General features: G+C 36.1%; 2 pseudogenes across 1 annotated transcript; one reads left to right on the top strand and one right to left on the bottom strand.

Annotated features, from left to right (window-relative positions):
* Positions 1-1,176: 1,176 nt before the first annotated feature.
* LOC147497044 (cytochrome P450 86B1 pseudogene) lies at positions 1,177-2,794 on the bottom strand (annotated as a pseudogene).
* Positions 2,795-2,796: 2 nt separating this feature from the next.
* Positions 2,797-11,824, top strand: LOC147497043 (mitochondrial import inner membrane translocase subunit TIM17-2 pseudogene; annotated as a pseudogene). Its single transcript, XR_015196795.1, has 5 exons — positions 2,797-4,237; positions 7,316-7,361; positions 7,725-7,925; positions 11,159-11,400; positions 11,581-11,824. The product of XR_015196795.1 is annotated as a mitochondrial import inner membrane translocase subunit TIM17-2 pseudogene (transcript).
* The last annotated feature ends 3,736 nt before the right edge of the window (positions 11,825-15,560 follow it).

Below are 15,560 nucleotides of genomic sequence, written 5' to 3'. Positions count from 1 at the left end.
AATGTGACTGCTGGTAATCCGGGTATAACTTGGTTGACTAGTAGATTGGCTAGTGTTTAGACTCACTAAAAGTTTAGGTTATAATGTTATATTAGTTCTTATTAATGCGGTACCAGAACGAGCAGGCTTTGAACTTCAAAATTAAGATTTAATCTGATTTACGATTTAGGAAAAGAGCATACCAAAAAGTGAAAGATTGACATGGTGTACCAACCACGCATATTTAATTGTAAGTTTTGTACCCCACCATGATCATCCATCCACTTCTATTTGCACTTTTTCATAATTCATAGTTATAACTTTTGGAGTTTATCGTATTTATGTCAAGGCCCAAAATTTCGATATCGGTTAATATATCGGTGTATCCAAAAACCGAGATATATCGGATATATCGGTTTTTTTGGTAACCAGTCTAAACTATTTAAAATATCGGAAATATCAAACATATAATATCAAAAATATCGAAAATATATTAGAAATATATTGGAAATATCGGATTTATATTTAAAAATGGTCAAAAAGTCAACCGATATATATCGATTATATCGGAAATATTGATTATATCGGCGATATAAAGTTTTATATCGGAAATTTTGATATATCTCGAAAAAAAGGAGTTCAATATTCGGTGGATATATGTCGGAAATATCGATATCGGTGTACCAATTTACTCGAAATATATCGGCAAAATATCGGATATCTCGGTGATATTTTGGGCCATGATTTATGTAAATAAAAAAAAGTCAATGCAAAATCAAATAAACTTAATTATTTCAACCACTTCATTCTAATAGAACTTTGCCTTGGGAAGGTTTTCTATTGCTTTTGTAGGAAAGAAAATGGGACCTGTTCTTCATCTTTGCTGTTAAGTTTCTTCTGCTTTAATTACGTTGAGTTCTTGTGTTCTACCCAAGGCCCAAAATTTCAATATCGATGCATATATCGGTGTACCCAAAAACCGATATATATCAGATATATCTATTTTTTTTGGTGACCAGTCCAAACTATTTAAAATATAAAAAATATCAGATATATTGGAAATATAATATCGAAAATATATTGAAAATATCGGATTTATATTAAAAAATATCAAAAAATCAACTGATATATATCATAAATATAAGATATATCAATTATATCGGCGATATAAAGTTTTATATCGGAAATTCCGATATATATCGAGAAAAAAAGATTCTATATTCGGTGAATATAAGTAAAAAATATCGATGCGGTGTACCAAAATACCGATATATATCGGCGATATTTTGGTACATAGTTCTACCTAGGCTTGAACTTTACAAGCAAGCTATTCTTCATGTACAATGTAGTAGTCACCTTAGGAACAACAATGTGACCTTCAACCACTTTTGCAGAATACTTAAACAAGATTGTAGCAGCTACCATCTTCATTTGCATGTAAGCAAATTTCTTCCCTACACACAACCTTGGTCCCGCATTGAAGACTGGGTACTTGAACTGATTTGCCGTTATGAAATTCCCATCTTCAATCCATCTCTCTGGCTTAAACTCTCTGCAATCCTTTCCCCATATTCCCTCAACCCGAGCAATGGAATATATGCAATATAGCACCCGCGCTCCTTTCTTCACAACACTACCATCAGGAAATATATCGTCTTCTATGACCTCTTTAAAGTTGATTGGCACAGATGGGTAAAAGGCATAGTGCTTCAGTTAGTGATGCTTGAAGATACTCCATCTTCTTCAATTCTTCCATTCAGAAGACTGTCATCCGTGTTTTCGTCAGTCTTTCGAGCCCTAACAATGCTAGAGAGCTCATCAAGAATTTGATTCTCGACATGCTGGTGTTCATGTATAAGCCAAAAGAACCATGCCAGGGCAACAGAGCTGGTATCTCTTCCTGCTAAGATGAAACTTACGCAGAAATCCTTGAGAAAAGTGTTGGTGAATGGATTTTTTTTAACATCCAGAAGTCTTGTTAACAAATCAGACTTATATTTGGGATAGTTTTCATTTCTTCGCTCAGATATGGCCATCTCAGCAAACTCATGAACAACCTGAATCGCCCTCTTTAATTTCCTCTCTGACCCAATGTTGAAAAACTTCATGAGTTTCCACACAAATGGAGGCACTAGGAACCTAAATAAGGTAAACTCAGTAGCCTTTTCAAAGGCCTTAGTGAAAGGAATATAAGGCATTTCAACAGCCAAACAACCTGGATGGACGCCAAATGCAGCAATGCATATATTGTCAAACGTAAACCGTAGAAGCATATCTTGAAAATCAACGTTTTTGCCTCATTTTACATACTTCTCAATCACTTTTAACAACTTCTGGTGCACCAAATCGTGTATTGTTTGAAAAGAGAACTCAACAAACTGATTGCAATGCATCTCTGAGTTAGCGGCTTCTCTTTGATCCTTCCACAGTATATCATCAGCATTGAAGATACCGTCACTGAGTAAATCACAGAACCTTTCTTTGAAGTACTTTCCTTTAGGGAAGTTTTTGAACCTTGTCTTGAGATGTTCGAAGGACTAATAGTTACGATTCCATGTGCCCCGCCCATCCACATACCTTGATAGTAAAATGAGCCACCAGACGTGATCAAAGAATTGGTAACCCAGTCATAGATGTTGTCGAGGTGTACGAGGAAGATTGGTATGATTCCCATCACAGGCCACAACATCGGACCCTTGTTGCCGAATCTTTGTACCAAAGAACTGAAGATGAAGAGACCCAATAAAGCAAGTAATATATCAGAGAGCTTTATGTGTTCAAGCAAATTGTTCATGCTGAAGACTGAGAGCTCCATTTTACATTTCTGTCTCAGATGAAAATGTCAAAAGTGGAATGGAATGTGTTGTGAACCAATAATCAAATGATGCATATATATGAACTAAACAAGATAGACAAAGTTCTTGGGTGCAGTGTACCACCTGCTTTGCTGATCGACTACTATATAATTCATCAACTCCTTAATAGCTCATTAAAGGACAGGTTCTAAGTTTTCCTCGACATCAATTACAGTAGGTATCATGCGCATTGTGCAGTGAGCTACCATTCTCAATCATCATATTTACTAGGACTATAAGGTTGTCGCACAATATAAGCTAGTTTAACTTTCACTTGGAGCAGTGCCACATTTTTCCGAAAATTCTATTTTTTTCAAAACTAGATTTGATACGTGATTTCAAAATCGGTCGGATCCGATTTCCAATTATTTTACAAATTTTTAACATACTATTAGCTGTCAATATCATATATATATATATAACAACTAAATCATAACCATGAATAAGTTACAAACCAAATAAAATCCATAGAGAAGTAGAACCTTCTCTCTCTCACACCTTCAAGAATTCAAGACGGTTATTTTTGTACCTCTCTTTCATCTTTCCATTTATTGAAGTAATGCATTAACCTGTTGAAAAGACTTGCTAAATGAACTTAACGTCTAAGTTGTTTACTGAATACATTAAAAGGTTCAAAATCATTGCTAAATGAAAATACTAATGGGATAAAAATGGTTGCCATAAAAGATGTTTTTGTGCCGGGGCTGAACCACGTAACAGTAAACATTTAACCGGTCATAAACTTTCAACTGGACCCAAACCCAAACCAAAGTCGGTTTAAATATCTACAACCCGTACCCGACCCAATTACCTGCCCTACTTAAAAAAACACACCGACTCCAAACAAAATAGAATTGACACCGAGGGTTTTTAGTAGTAGGTCTCATATTCTCTCACCAGAAAAAAAAAGATGTCAGTCGGCCACACAGAAAACAGCCGAGAACCATGCCCAGACAGAATCCTAGACGATCTAGGTGGAGCCTTTAGCATGGGTTGCGTAGGTGGCTCGGTATTCCATTTCATTAAAGGTGCAAAAAACTCCCCACTAGGTGACCGTCTATCCGGTGGTTTCCAAACAGCAAGAATGTCTGCTCCACTTACAGGTGGTAGTTTCGCAGTATGGGTCTGTTTTCATGTTTCGATTGTACTATGGTTTACTTAAGAAATAAAGAAGATTGGAATTCGATTGCGGCTGGGGCAGCAACGGGTGGTTTTTTACAAATGAGACAAGGACTTAAAGTTTCCGGGAAGTCGGCTGTTGTTGGTGGGGTGCTTTTAGCTTTAATTGAAGGTGCTGGAATTGCTTTGAACATGTTATTTGCACCCAACCCGCAGAATATGCCTATTGAGAATAATCCTTATCAGACTATGCCAATGTCCAAGGAGGTGGAGAAGCAGGGGCGGCCCTGAGTTTTGGGGGGCCCTAGGCGAGATCCTAAAGTGTGGCCTCTGCCAATAAATGATGAAAAATACATAAGCCAATTTTTTTTTTCTTATTTGATAAAAAATTAAGTCCAAATTCCTTCGTACTCTTACGAAATCAAATGTGTGCTTAACATCAATAAATTCACACCAAAATTCAATTACAAAAACTAAACACTACTGAAAAGCTAGTCTTCTTACATTTCTAGCTGCGAAATCACTAATTAAGTCTTCATAATCAAGTTTTTCTACTAAAGACTTTTCAATAGATAACATAGTTAATCCATTTAATCTTTCTTGAGACATGCTCGATCGAAGGTAAGATTTGATCAACTTCAGCTTTGAAAAACTTCTTTCTCAAAAAATGCGTGATGGCGGTATAGTCAACAAAATTTTGTATGCAACCTAAGCATTTGGAAAATAGTTATCCCGTGACTTCAAATGATTTAATACGTCCATTGCTTTCTTTGTGTTATCTGGTAAAAGTTCTCTCATGATTCTTAACTCTGAAAATAAATCTATCCCGTCAATATCAGAAACACCGTCATGTTTCAAAAACTCTTCAATTTTAATGCAAGAAGTCTTTAAACTATTTATATATGCAACTTTTAACTTCTCAAACTCAAACAAGAACCCAAAAAATTTCTCATACACTTCGAACTGCTCAAATCTATTCTTGAATGAAGAAAGAGCTTGGTCTACTATGAATAAAAAGTAGTTAACTCGAAATGATTCTTTAGCTGATTGTGTCACTTCTTCACAAACTGTTCTCGTCATGTTCTCATCAAACTGTTTTTTTTCTACGAATGATCCGCCTTTCACGAAAAACTGGTTGAATTTCCATCATAGTTGCAATATCCCTAGCTTCTGTCATGACTTCTTCGAATCCGGTTTCTCTATACTTCTCAAAAATAGAAATAAGTCTTTTCATTTCATGTATGGCCACATCAATCTGCATGTCTTCAGTTTGAAAGTTTTTGCTAACAGAGTTAACAGCAAAAAGTAAATAATGCCAAATTACCATGGCAAGCAAAAACTCAAAACTCTCAATTTCATGTATCGCTAGTGACTCAGCTTCACTCTTTGTTTTAGGATCGTCACTATTTTCAGCCAAGTAAACCAATGCATCTCTTATTTTCGGAGCTTGATGTCTAACCGCATCTAACAACGCTTCACGCTGACTCTCCCAAATGTTCTTTGTCGACAAACGACTTTAGCGGGAGACTTGACTTGGGCTTCACATCTTTCACATGATCTTTAAACACTTTCCACCTCTTTGTGGAAGACGAAAATAATGAATAGATTCGCTGAACCACTCCAAAAAAGATATAGCTCTTGAACAAGAGCTAGCCATATCACAAAGAGCAAGATTCGGACTATGATGACCACACATGGGTGTATAAAGGCTCTAGGGTTTATTTCAAGTAGTCTACTTTGAACTCCTTTGTGTTTTCCTTTCATATTAGATCCATTGTCATAACCCCACCCTCTTATATCACCAATATCAAGGTCAAGAGCGTTCAAAACATTTTTGAGTGTATCAAAGAGGCCCAATCCTGATGTGTCATCCACATTCAAAAATCCTAAAAAAAACTCTTCAACCTTTGGACAACTTGATGTAACATCTACAAATCGAATCACAAGTGACATTTGTTCTTCATGACTAATATCCGGTGTACAATCAAGTATTACTGAAAAGTACCTGGCTTCCTTGATTTTCTGGACAATGAAAAGTACCTGGCTTCCTTGATTTTCTGGACAATGACTTTCTTCACCTCACTTGCTAACAACTCTATCAACTTATTTTGAATCTTGTGGCTAAGATAATGATAATGGATTTCTTTACTTTGAATCTTGCTCGAATGTGCTCTTTTTCAAGATCTTGGATCAAATTCAAAGAATCATTTCGATTAAACTTAAAAAAATCCCATTATTCTCATCATAAATCTTCTCATTCTTCCCACGAAAAGCCAAATTACTTTTAGCAAGTGCTTTCACTAAAGCAAGTATTCGTAGTAACACTTGTCTCCAATGTTCCCTCTTTTTGCTGATTTTTTCTTGTATTTTTTTGTCAATTATTTCATTCTTGTCAAGTCTCTTATTTAGTTCATACCAACTATTCCAATAAAGAAGATGCTCTGGAGATGATTGATGCTCTGAAAGCCTTCTACTTAGGTTATGCCAGTCACAATACCCTTCACTATCCAATTGAGAAGTGTTCGTGTGTCGCTTGAACAACTTACAACAAAAACAAAAGACCCTGTCCAAAGAAACAGAATATACGAGCCAAGTTCTATCTTTTTTAAATCCATTTGGCATTATTCGAGTGTAATGCTTCGAAGAGAAATGTCTGCCAAGGTGATTTCTAGGAAGATCAACATCAGTAATTCTTATAGGACCCTTTTCAACAAGTAAATCTCTAAGATTTTGATCAATATTGTCCCAATTTGCTGGATCAAAATAGTGGACAGGTACATATTCTGTATTATAATTTGTATCTTGATCGAGATCGTCATTCACTAAAGGCTCGTCATTATCATTCACCAAAGGTTCAACATCTTCATTCACTAAAGCTTCAACATCTTCGTTCAGTTCATGCTCTCCATTATCATCGTCATTCCTTTGTTCGACGTCAACCACTACTGTTTCACTTGAACTTTCTACTTGTTCTTTGTTACCAAAATTTTTTAGTATATCTCCGCTTTGGGATTGAGCAGCATTATCTAATCTTTGCTTCTTTTTCCTTTTCTCAGAGCCAGAAAGATACTTTCTAGTCGGAGGTTTCGGAGGCATGATGACAGACTGACAATTAAAATTCACCAACAATCAAACAATGATATGATTAATTAAAAAATCACCACAACCCCAGCTTAGTGGCTTACACACAAAATACATACAAAACAGTAGCTATTAATGTCTAGTAATCTCAAAGACTCAAACTAAAAGAAAAGGGAATTAAATAGAACCATAGAATAGTATTAAAAAATACTTACTTTGCAAATAACTGAAATAAGTATGATTAAAGTTTTAAGGAATTAATATGTATCAATTAATTAAAGTAGTAAACAAGAAACTACTGCTTACTTGGGAGTTGCAGCCTTGCAGGTATACTGTTAAAAGAGAGAGGAGTGGAGACCGTACAAGTTAGAGAACTCAGCCTTAAAGAATTGCAGAGACCGAGAGTCGAGAGTCGAGAGATTGAGACTTGAGAGGAGAAGTCAGAATCGGAGTCGTCAGTAACTCAGTCGTGGAGAACAAGACTCTCAAGTTTAGTATCGATGGGGTTTTGTTGTTGGGCCACGTTTAATGATTTATGTTGGGCCGACTCTCTAAAATATTGGCCACAACTGCTTTCAGCCCACAACTATGGTCTAATGATTTATGTTGGGCCAAATATGGTATAATGGACCACAACTGCTTTCAGCCATGGGGGTCTTAATATTGGGCCCCAGCCAGCTGCCTGTGTAGACTGTCCTCAGGGCCGGCCCTGTGGAGAAGGAGAAGGCCGGGTGGTTTGGTGCTGGAGGAATGTTTGGGAGGAAGAAGAAGGAAGAGAAAGAGGGTGGGGAGAAAAAATATGAGGAGGTTTTCGATAGTTTTGATACCCCGGCTGCAACGATGCCTTCTTTTGATTATAAATGAGATGCTTGTCGGTGATGGGACATTGGGGTAAGATGGTGTGGTTTATCTTTTTTATTTGTTTTAGGAGCTATGTTTTTAATATATAAATAAGGTGTTGAATTCTATAATAAGTGTAACATGTTTTTACTGGATGTTTATGTTAATGTTAGCTTTTGTTGAACATTATTTGTCTACATGGTGATTGATGTAGGGAGGATGTTTAGAGTAGTATCATTCAGTGCTTATATGATTCATTTGAAATTTTATTTGGTAAAGATCTGTGCTTATTATAAGTATTATGGAAATTGTTCATGGTTGGCATCAATAATTAGGAATTAGAAACAACACAGCTGTCAATGCAAAGGTAACATAGGTGAAGAATTAAAATAACAAAGGAAGATGAGATCAAACGTTAGAGATAAAGGAAAAATGTGAAGAGTACAATATTAGGTAATAGGAGTTGCCTATGCTCCAATATAATAAAATTCACAACAGTATTAGTGCGTTATCCTGCTGCTCTTGCTAGTATGATATAGAAGATATATGTACGGATTGAATCCTATCTGTAGGGTCTCTAAACATATATCTTACCAGTACTTTTTGGTAGAAATCATAGATGCGGAAGTGATTTAATTTGAAACAAAGCCATGAAAAAGGCTAACTAAAGAACAACTCTTTATTGTTCAAAAATAACTACTGAAAAAATGAGGCTCTAGTGGCCTTAAGACATAAGTTTCTTAATCTCCAAGCAAAAGAAAACCCTAATAAGCTTTCCAAATAAATCAAAATTCTAGAAAAATCAAATAAAACGAAAATAGAAAGTAAAGATATGTCGCAATAATTAATTGATGCCTAGGCTGGACCAATCTGGTCACACAAATCACATCACTTTTTAATTGTTAGGACGCCTCAATTGATAAACTTAAACCACGAAGTATGTTGGCCGGCCAATGGTTTCACCATTCTCAACCCAAGTGTCATGTATACTGGTTTAAAGTTTAAACACAATCTTTGCTTGGGTTGAGCTAGTTGGCATTGGCTTAGGCAATATTCATGCTTGACAAGGACCAAGAATTCTATCTTGTCAATTCTAATTAATTTGAATGTTCCTATTTCTTATCCAGTCTACGAAGGAACCACTTTTCCACAGTTAGTTTTTCGTTGAATCTTTTACCCAGTCCGACATGCTCTTAGATTTGTGAAAACCCCTATAAGTAATCCAATATAATTATTAGGGAGACCTAGGAAGCACGGATACCGATACGCGACACGGACAAGACACGACACGGATACGCGGATACAACATTTTTCAAAAATATAGGACACGGATATGTCATGGACACGTTTGAATAATATATATATATATATAAATATTATATAATTGAGCATTTTTCACCAAATTCAAATTAAAATGACAATTCTACTTCATAAAATGACCAATTCAAACACATTAACTTGGATTTCTTCATCTTTCTTCTCTTGCATCTCTTTTTAACTTGGATTTTATTTCACTTGTTTTTTTTTTGTTGAAGTTCCAAAAAAATTTCTTGTATGTGTGAGATTACTGTCCCCCGCGTGTCGGAAATTAAAAAATTAATTATAAAATCGGATACTCCAAATCGAGTATCTGACACGTATTGAACGCGTATCGGGGCGTATCCGTGTCGGACACGTATCAGACACGGATACTTCACCCTTAGGGACGTATCGGTGCTTCATAGAGGGAGAGTATTGGTGTTGCACCAATTGTCTGCTATCAACATGAGATTTAGTGTTGCAGATTATATTATGACTGCTTTCTAGATATGTTGAGGAGATTTCCCCAAGTTTAGGGTAGTCCAGTTTAGTATTTGGTTTTCAGATAAGATATCTTCAATTATAAATGAGATGGTGGTGCATATTCTGTCTTGGGCTAAGATGGTTTGGGTTTTAATCTTGTTGGTTTATCTATGAGGTAGCTTTGAATTCTATAGTAAGTGTAGCGTATCTTTGTTATTTCTGTTTATGTTAGTTTTTGTTGAACAATATTCGTTTCCATGTATGTGTATTGTCGATTCATGTTATATGCATGGTGATTGCTGCAGGACGGATGTTTAGATTTAGTATCGTTTGTGCTTACTTGATGCCAAATTTGATTTAGTTACATTCTGCGTTTATTTGATCTGATCTTTTGACTTGTTGCTTAGAATTTTGTTTTGAGCATGAATTATGCTTTATGAATTTTTTGTACTTACAGAGCTATGAGATATATCCTTTGTATGTCAGGTTCTTAGTCCATGTTTTGCTTCATATGTTATAACCCTATGATTTCGTAACGGTCTTGTCACGAGGTGGAGTGGAGTGTTACACTTAAGAGTCTTGTGATTGGGAGTTAGCCAGCTAGGTAGATGTTCTGACAGCTATATATCAAGTGGGATGTACATTACGGAAGGGGTTTTTTTTTTATTCTTTTTTCAACTCTTTTTATGAGATGATAAAGATGAGTTCACGGTGAAGTTGTTTTACGAACGTACTAGAGGATGATGGGGTGATTCCAGATTTTCCTCACAAGTGTATTTCAAAGAACTCTATACAATTCAGACTTGCTTTCTTATGTTGGGTGGGTTTTATGGTTTGGACTCAAACTACTTATAAATTGAATGGGAAAGGTATGGATATTCCAAACATCTCAATAAGAATTTTTTTAGCATAAATAATGCTGTGTAAGAATTTGGACAACATAATATACCACACGCCACTAGCAATGGCGTGTAGGAATTAAGGCATCAATTCCGCATGCCGTGTAGGACAATATCTTATGTTCCATCCCGCAATAACTTGACGGATATGTAGGTAAATTGATTGAGGTAGCGTTGACGGGTTGGTGTCATAGTGTACCATTGGACCATATTTCTACTCATATTTGATGGGATAGTAGACCATTGGACTTGGCCTTATAACCACAAAATAGTGTTGATAATATGGTGCGATCAGCAAATTGGGGATTGGGTTTCTAGGTGGTAGTCAGCAGTGAGTTAGGTGGTTAATGTTGATGACTTGACGGTATAATAGCAGGTGATTGATCAAATACCCATACTTAAATTCTAACCTTTACCTTTAAGACACTAATGGAATCCTTAGCACTTAGATTTCTATCACAGTCGTGATTTTTTTTTGGTAAAGCTGTACTATTATTCAAATACTAACATCTGTAAATTTCAGCTTAGTATTATTACTTTACTCTAATTATTAAACCTCGCGGCCCATACTGGTGCCTTTAATTTCAAAGTTTTCATTGCTAGATGCCTTTGCTCGCTGCAGCAACGAGAGGCTTTGTATTGAAGTGGGTGGAAGCACTCACATTGCATTGCAAGTTGTTACCAATTTGCTACAGGAAAAGAGGAAAGGGAAATAGATGGGTTTATGAGGAAGGAAAAACTGGTGGGAAAAACACTGTAGAGGGAAGGGTTTGGGGAGAGAAGCAGGAGGCTTAAATGGTTTTTTGCAGAAACAAGTGATGATGGCCTGCGGACAGTTAGACGCTGTAAGTTATCTAAACACCCCCACCCACACACTCTTATTGTATACGAGAATCTTGAGAAACATTATTAGAATTTTCATGACCTTTGAAAACATTTTGTGCTTCTTTTTATCCGTTATTTGGGTTTAGATTGATGTACAGAGTTGGATTGAGCCCGTTCTGAGTCTGTTATTGATTTTGTAGGGGATAGATCGGAAGAGTGGAAATCTGTGGCTGCTCCAACATAACTGTTGTTTATTTTGGGTGCGAGAGGGGACGATAGGAAGAGTAATTGTAGAAAGTAGAAACAACCAAGTTCTTGGCAGGCGTGCCAATTTTGAAACCTGTACTTCTGCTATATCTAGTAAAGCTGGCACTGACTTCTATGTTATTTATGGTGTGACTGGATTTTCATTTTATTTACATTAGAAATATCTTTGTCATCGCATACTCTAAGCTTATTTATCTTCAAAAGGTCTCTTCAGTTGTGTAGGATAATCATCTCAGTGTACTCATTAGACAGCAGTACATTATAATGGCAGAATCAGAATATATCGGCGAACTGCATTATATACAGGACACCAGTTAATATCGAATATGGATATATTTTGGGTGCTTCGTAGTGTATGCCTGTCTATTGTTTATGCAAAACGATTAACAAAATTAATTTAGAATAATCCAACTAGAGTTAAATACTGAACATTGTTCAAGAGTGCTTAAAACAAAAGCTACTATGCCAGCTTCCAGTTCTGTCCTCCGAAGATTCTTACTTAGTTGTACAATTTACTGAATTTAGAATTTTGGTGTTGTCGGATTGCTGCAACTTCAGCTAACAGATTCCGCCTCCTGTGCTGTTTCTGCTTTGAAACTCCTGTATGCCGCTCCTGGAAGTGTGCCTTTTTTCTCCCCACATAATCACTCTTGCAGCTCCATTACTTGTAACCCAGTTAAACAAGGCATCAACTGATATTGCAATTTCATTTTGATATTGGACTGATAGAAATAGAGTTTTTTTGTGGAAGAGTTTGTTCTGAGTTCGAATTATCCCCTTGACTATCCAAAGCTTGGGCGCGTCTCACCCATCGTGATTTTCTTTCTGTCTGAGCACAGAGCACTGTCTGCAAGGCGTCCCACCTTCAAACTTGTTAGCATTCCATTGTCAGTCTGAGTGCTCTTTGGTTTAAAAGGATGCAGACAAAGTCCTAGTTACAGTTATATCGACGTTATACATGCTTACTCTAATAAGTGCATCAGAGGTTAACCTAGTTCCTCTCAACGCATTCACATTAAAAATAGATATTGGGAGATGTTTCTTCAACCATCTGGTAGAATGGGTATTAAAATCACCACTAATTAAGTTTCCTGGATTCCAAGAGATCTGCAGTGGCCCAGTGGAGAGACAGTTCAGATAAAGCCTTCTGAAGGGAAAGTTGGCCTCTGGCAGTGTGTTTAGGACACAAATCTTCCCAACAGTTTTGTAATGTAGGGTGTATCCTTATCCATCCCAATGATCCAATTCTGATCTGAAAGTGAATTTGCATCTGGGCTTTCCAGCCCACACTAACTTAACAGGTAGAACAGAAGGTTTAACTTGAATAGCTCAGATGCTCTCTACCACGGGCCTTGGTAACAATTAGAATTACTAGTTTTCATTCCAACCCTTTTTTGCGGTTCATCAGAGCACTCACCCTAAGCATGGGGTCAAGTGGTCAACATTAGCTCTAGTTTACTTGGTCAATAATGAGAACACTGGGTTTTCCAACTGCACAAACCCAGATATCATTGAATTTCACACCAAGTTTCACTTCCATCACCAATATTCCACATAAGACCATTCTTAATGAGGTCAAAACTGTTCCAATTCCCTCTTTAAAAAAAAAGTATGAGAGGGTAGCTTGTTACCTCTACCGTACCTCCTAGGCCACCAATGCTGATAAATTGCTCTAATTATTCTGGCCTAGAGTGAGGCATTATAGTAAGGAGTCTCCCACTACATTGTTTTGCTAATAAGCATAGTTCATGACTTCATGGCCATAGAATCCGCTCTCAGACCAAGCCCTCCAAGAGCTTTAGGTCTACAGATAGATTGGGAATTCATTTTGTGGATGACTCAATTATCTTCAGTACCATTCCGTCCAAAATTAGAAATACTGAGTAACAGATGCTATATATGGCTGAGTCTGGAGATTTAAAACTTGGACTTCAAGCTTCTGTTTCTCTTCACATTCAAAGAACAATTATTGAGGTTAACCTTCCATTTTACTTCCTTTCAATGCCAGTTACAACTTACATGTGTGCCTGTGGAACTTAATATAATTCTGAAGGACGTCAGAACCTAGCTACTTGGTATCATACGAATGGTGGAAACTAACGAATTACAGGGAGGTAAAAATGTTGTTGCCAATTCATTAGCGAACCATGCCTCACATGTTGCTAGCTAGCAACCCTTTGGGGAAGTGAAGCCAATTCTGTTCAAGCTGATGATGAGATTTTGTGTATTGAACAAATTATTCCCGTCAACTGTTCCTTCTGGTGGATGGAACCGCCATGTTTTGTTTTTCCATCTTTGATGGCAGATGATGTACATGGTAATATCTTTTGAAGAGCCATTAGCCATTAAAATATATTATATTATAGTCTTCACTGAACCGCCCCTTGTCACTAACTTGGAGATTTGGAATCTTTCACATGCATCGAGTTATTTCAAAATGAGATATTGGATTCGTTTAATGCACAGTCCATTCATAGTTAGCGTTCATCAAATTTTATGAGAAAGGATAGAGAGAAGATGATAGAGAGCCCACAATAACGTTTCAAAGGTGATGAATATTAAGAAAAGAAAAGAAGACAGGAATTATATATTTTTCACCATAAGCAATCCATACAGGCATGTGTTTTTGATTGGATATACACAATCCTTTCATTAACGTATAAAGACATAAAGATTATACAACATTATTGGAAAAGTATGAATATTATATTAATATTTTTAAGCAATTCTACCATGAGTGTGCCTTGAGGGTAAGCCATGGAGATGATGGCCCATAAATGATTTATCAGAACACTTCAAAGAACTAGGACTGACCTGCAAGAAGAAATAGTTTCCAGCGAATATATCACCCAAATGTGATCTACTCTCCATGAACCAGTTTAAAATCTTTTCCACCGAGAATCTAGCATTGGTGAAAAGCACTTTTTTCTTCCTGAAAAACCTTCTCAGGCCTGGGATTCTAACCTTTGGCTTCTTCTTCAACGCAAACCTTTTAATCCATGATAATCTTGTTGTCCTCTCAATCAATCTTTCTTCCTCTTCTTCAAATCCACTATATTTTCTCAACCTCTTGTAAAAGAATTTTGTGTTTGAAGCCATTTTGAATAAACACCGTATGTTTTTAGAGGTAACAGGAATCCAAATTATACACTGTGTAGGCGTTTAGCATGGAATTAATAGGTATGGGGTTGCTTTTGTTATCTCTTCACATGAATGATCTGTCTGTTGTTAATTAATTGATGAAAGTGATGGTAGTGTGCATAGGTTGTTGAAAGCATTAAATGTAAGCATGATATTTTAGAATTCGTCGGTGTTACGTGATCGTATCGTATATGGTCGTGAAATGGTATAGGAATAAGTTTCAGAAACACAATGGTGTACTGTGCAGATACAGGCATTTTGTACAAACTTTGTTGCTTAGGGGCTGTTTGTTTTTTTTGAATTCAGCAATCACAACTTAAGTTTTAAGCATTGAGAGGCTCAAAACTTGTTTGTTTTTTTTAAGTAGTTTTCACAACACTAAAGTTTATTTTGAATGTTGAATTTTAATACTTGAAACAAGGAAGTCCCTTTTTGCCCTTTCTTAAAAACCCAATCTCAAAAACCTATCTACTTTCTTACCTTGACTTTTATGGCTTCAAAATAGGTTCTTCAAAATTTGATGTTAGCGTCACGGGTTTTTTCGTTTTTTTTTGGAGAATGATATCCATTTTGTTAAAAATAGAATTACATATATATTTTCTAAAAGTAAACAAAATATGAAAATAAATCGTTAAAATATATTTGTGAAAGCATATTTTAAATAAATTTATTTAGCATTTTTTTTCTTCGATAATCCATCTCCCCTCCTCAAATATAATATATACCTCAAATATAATATATATTTTGTTTTACAAGAAATCAAGTTAGTGTT

The sequence above is a fragment of the Coptis chinensis genome, chromosome 5 (assembly GCF_015680905.1).
Source record: "Coptis chinensis isolate HL-2020 chromosome 5, ASM1568090v1, whole genome shotgun sequence".
In the NCBI taxonomy this organism is placed as follows: Eukaryota; Viridiplantae; Streptophyta; class Magnoliopsida; order Ranunculales; family Ranunculaceae; genus Coptis; species Coptis chinensis.
The sequence above is the reverse complement of the archived record's forward strand: the minus strand, read 5'-3'. Positions and strand labels throughout refer to the sequence as shown.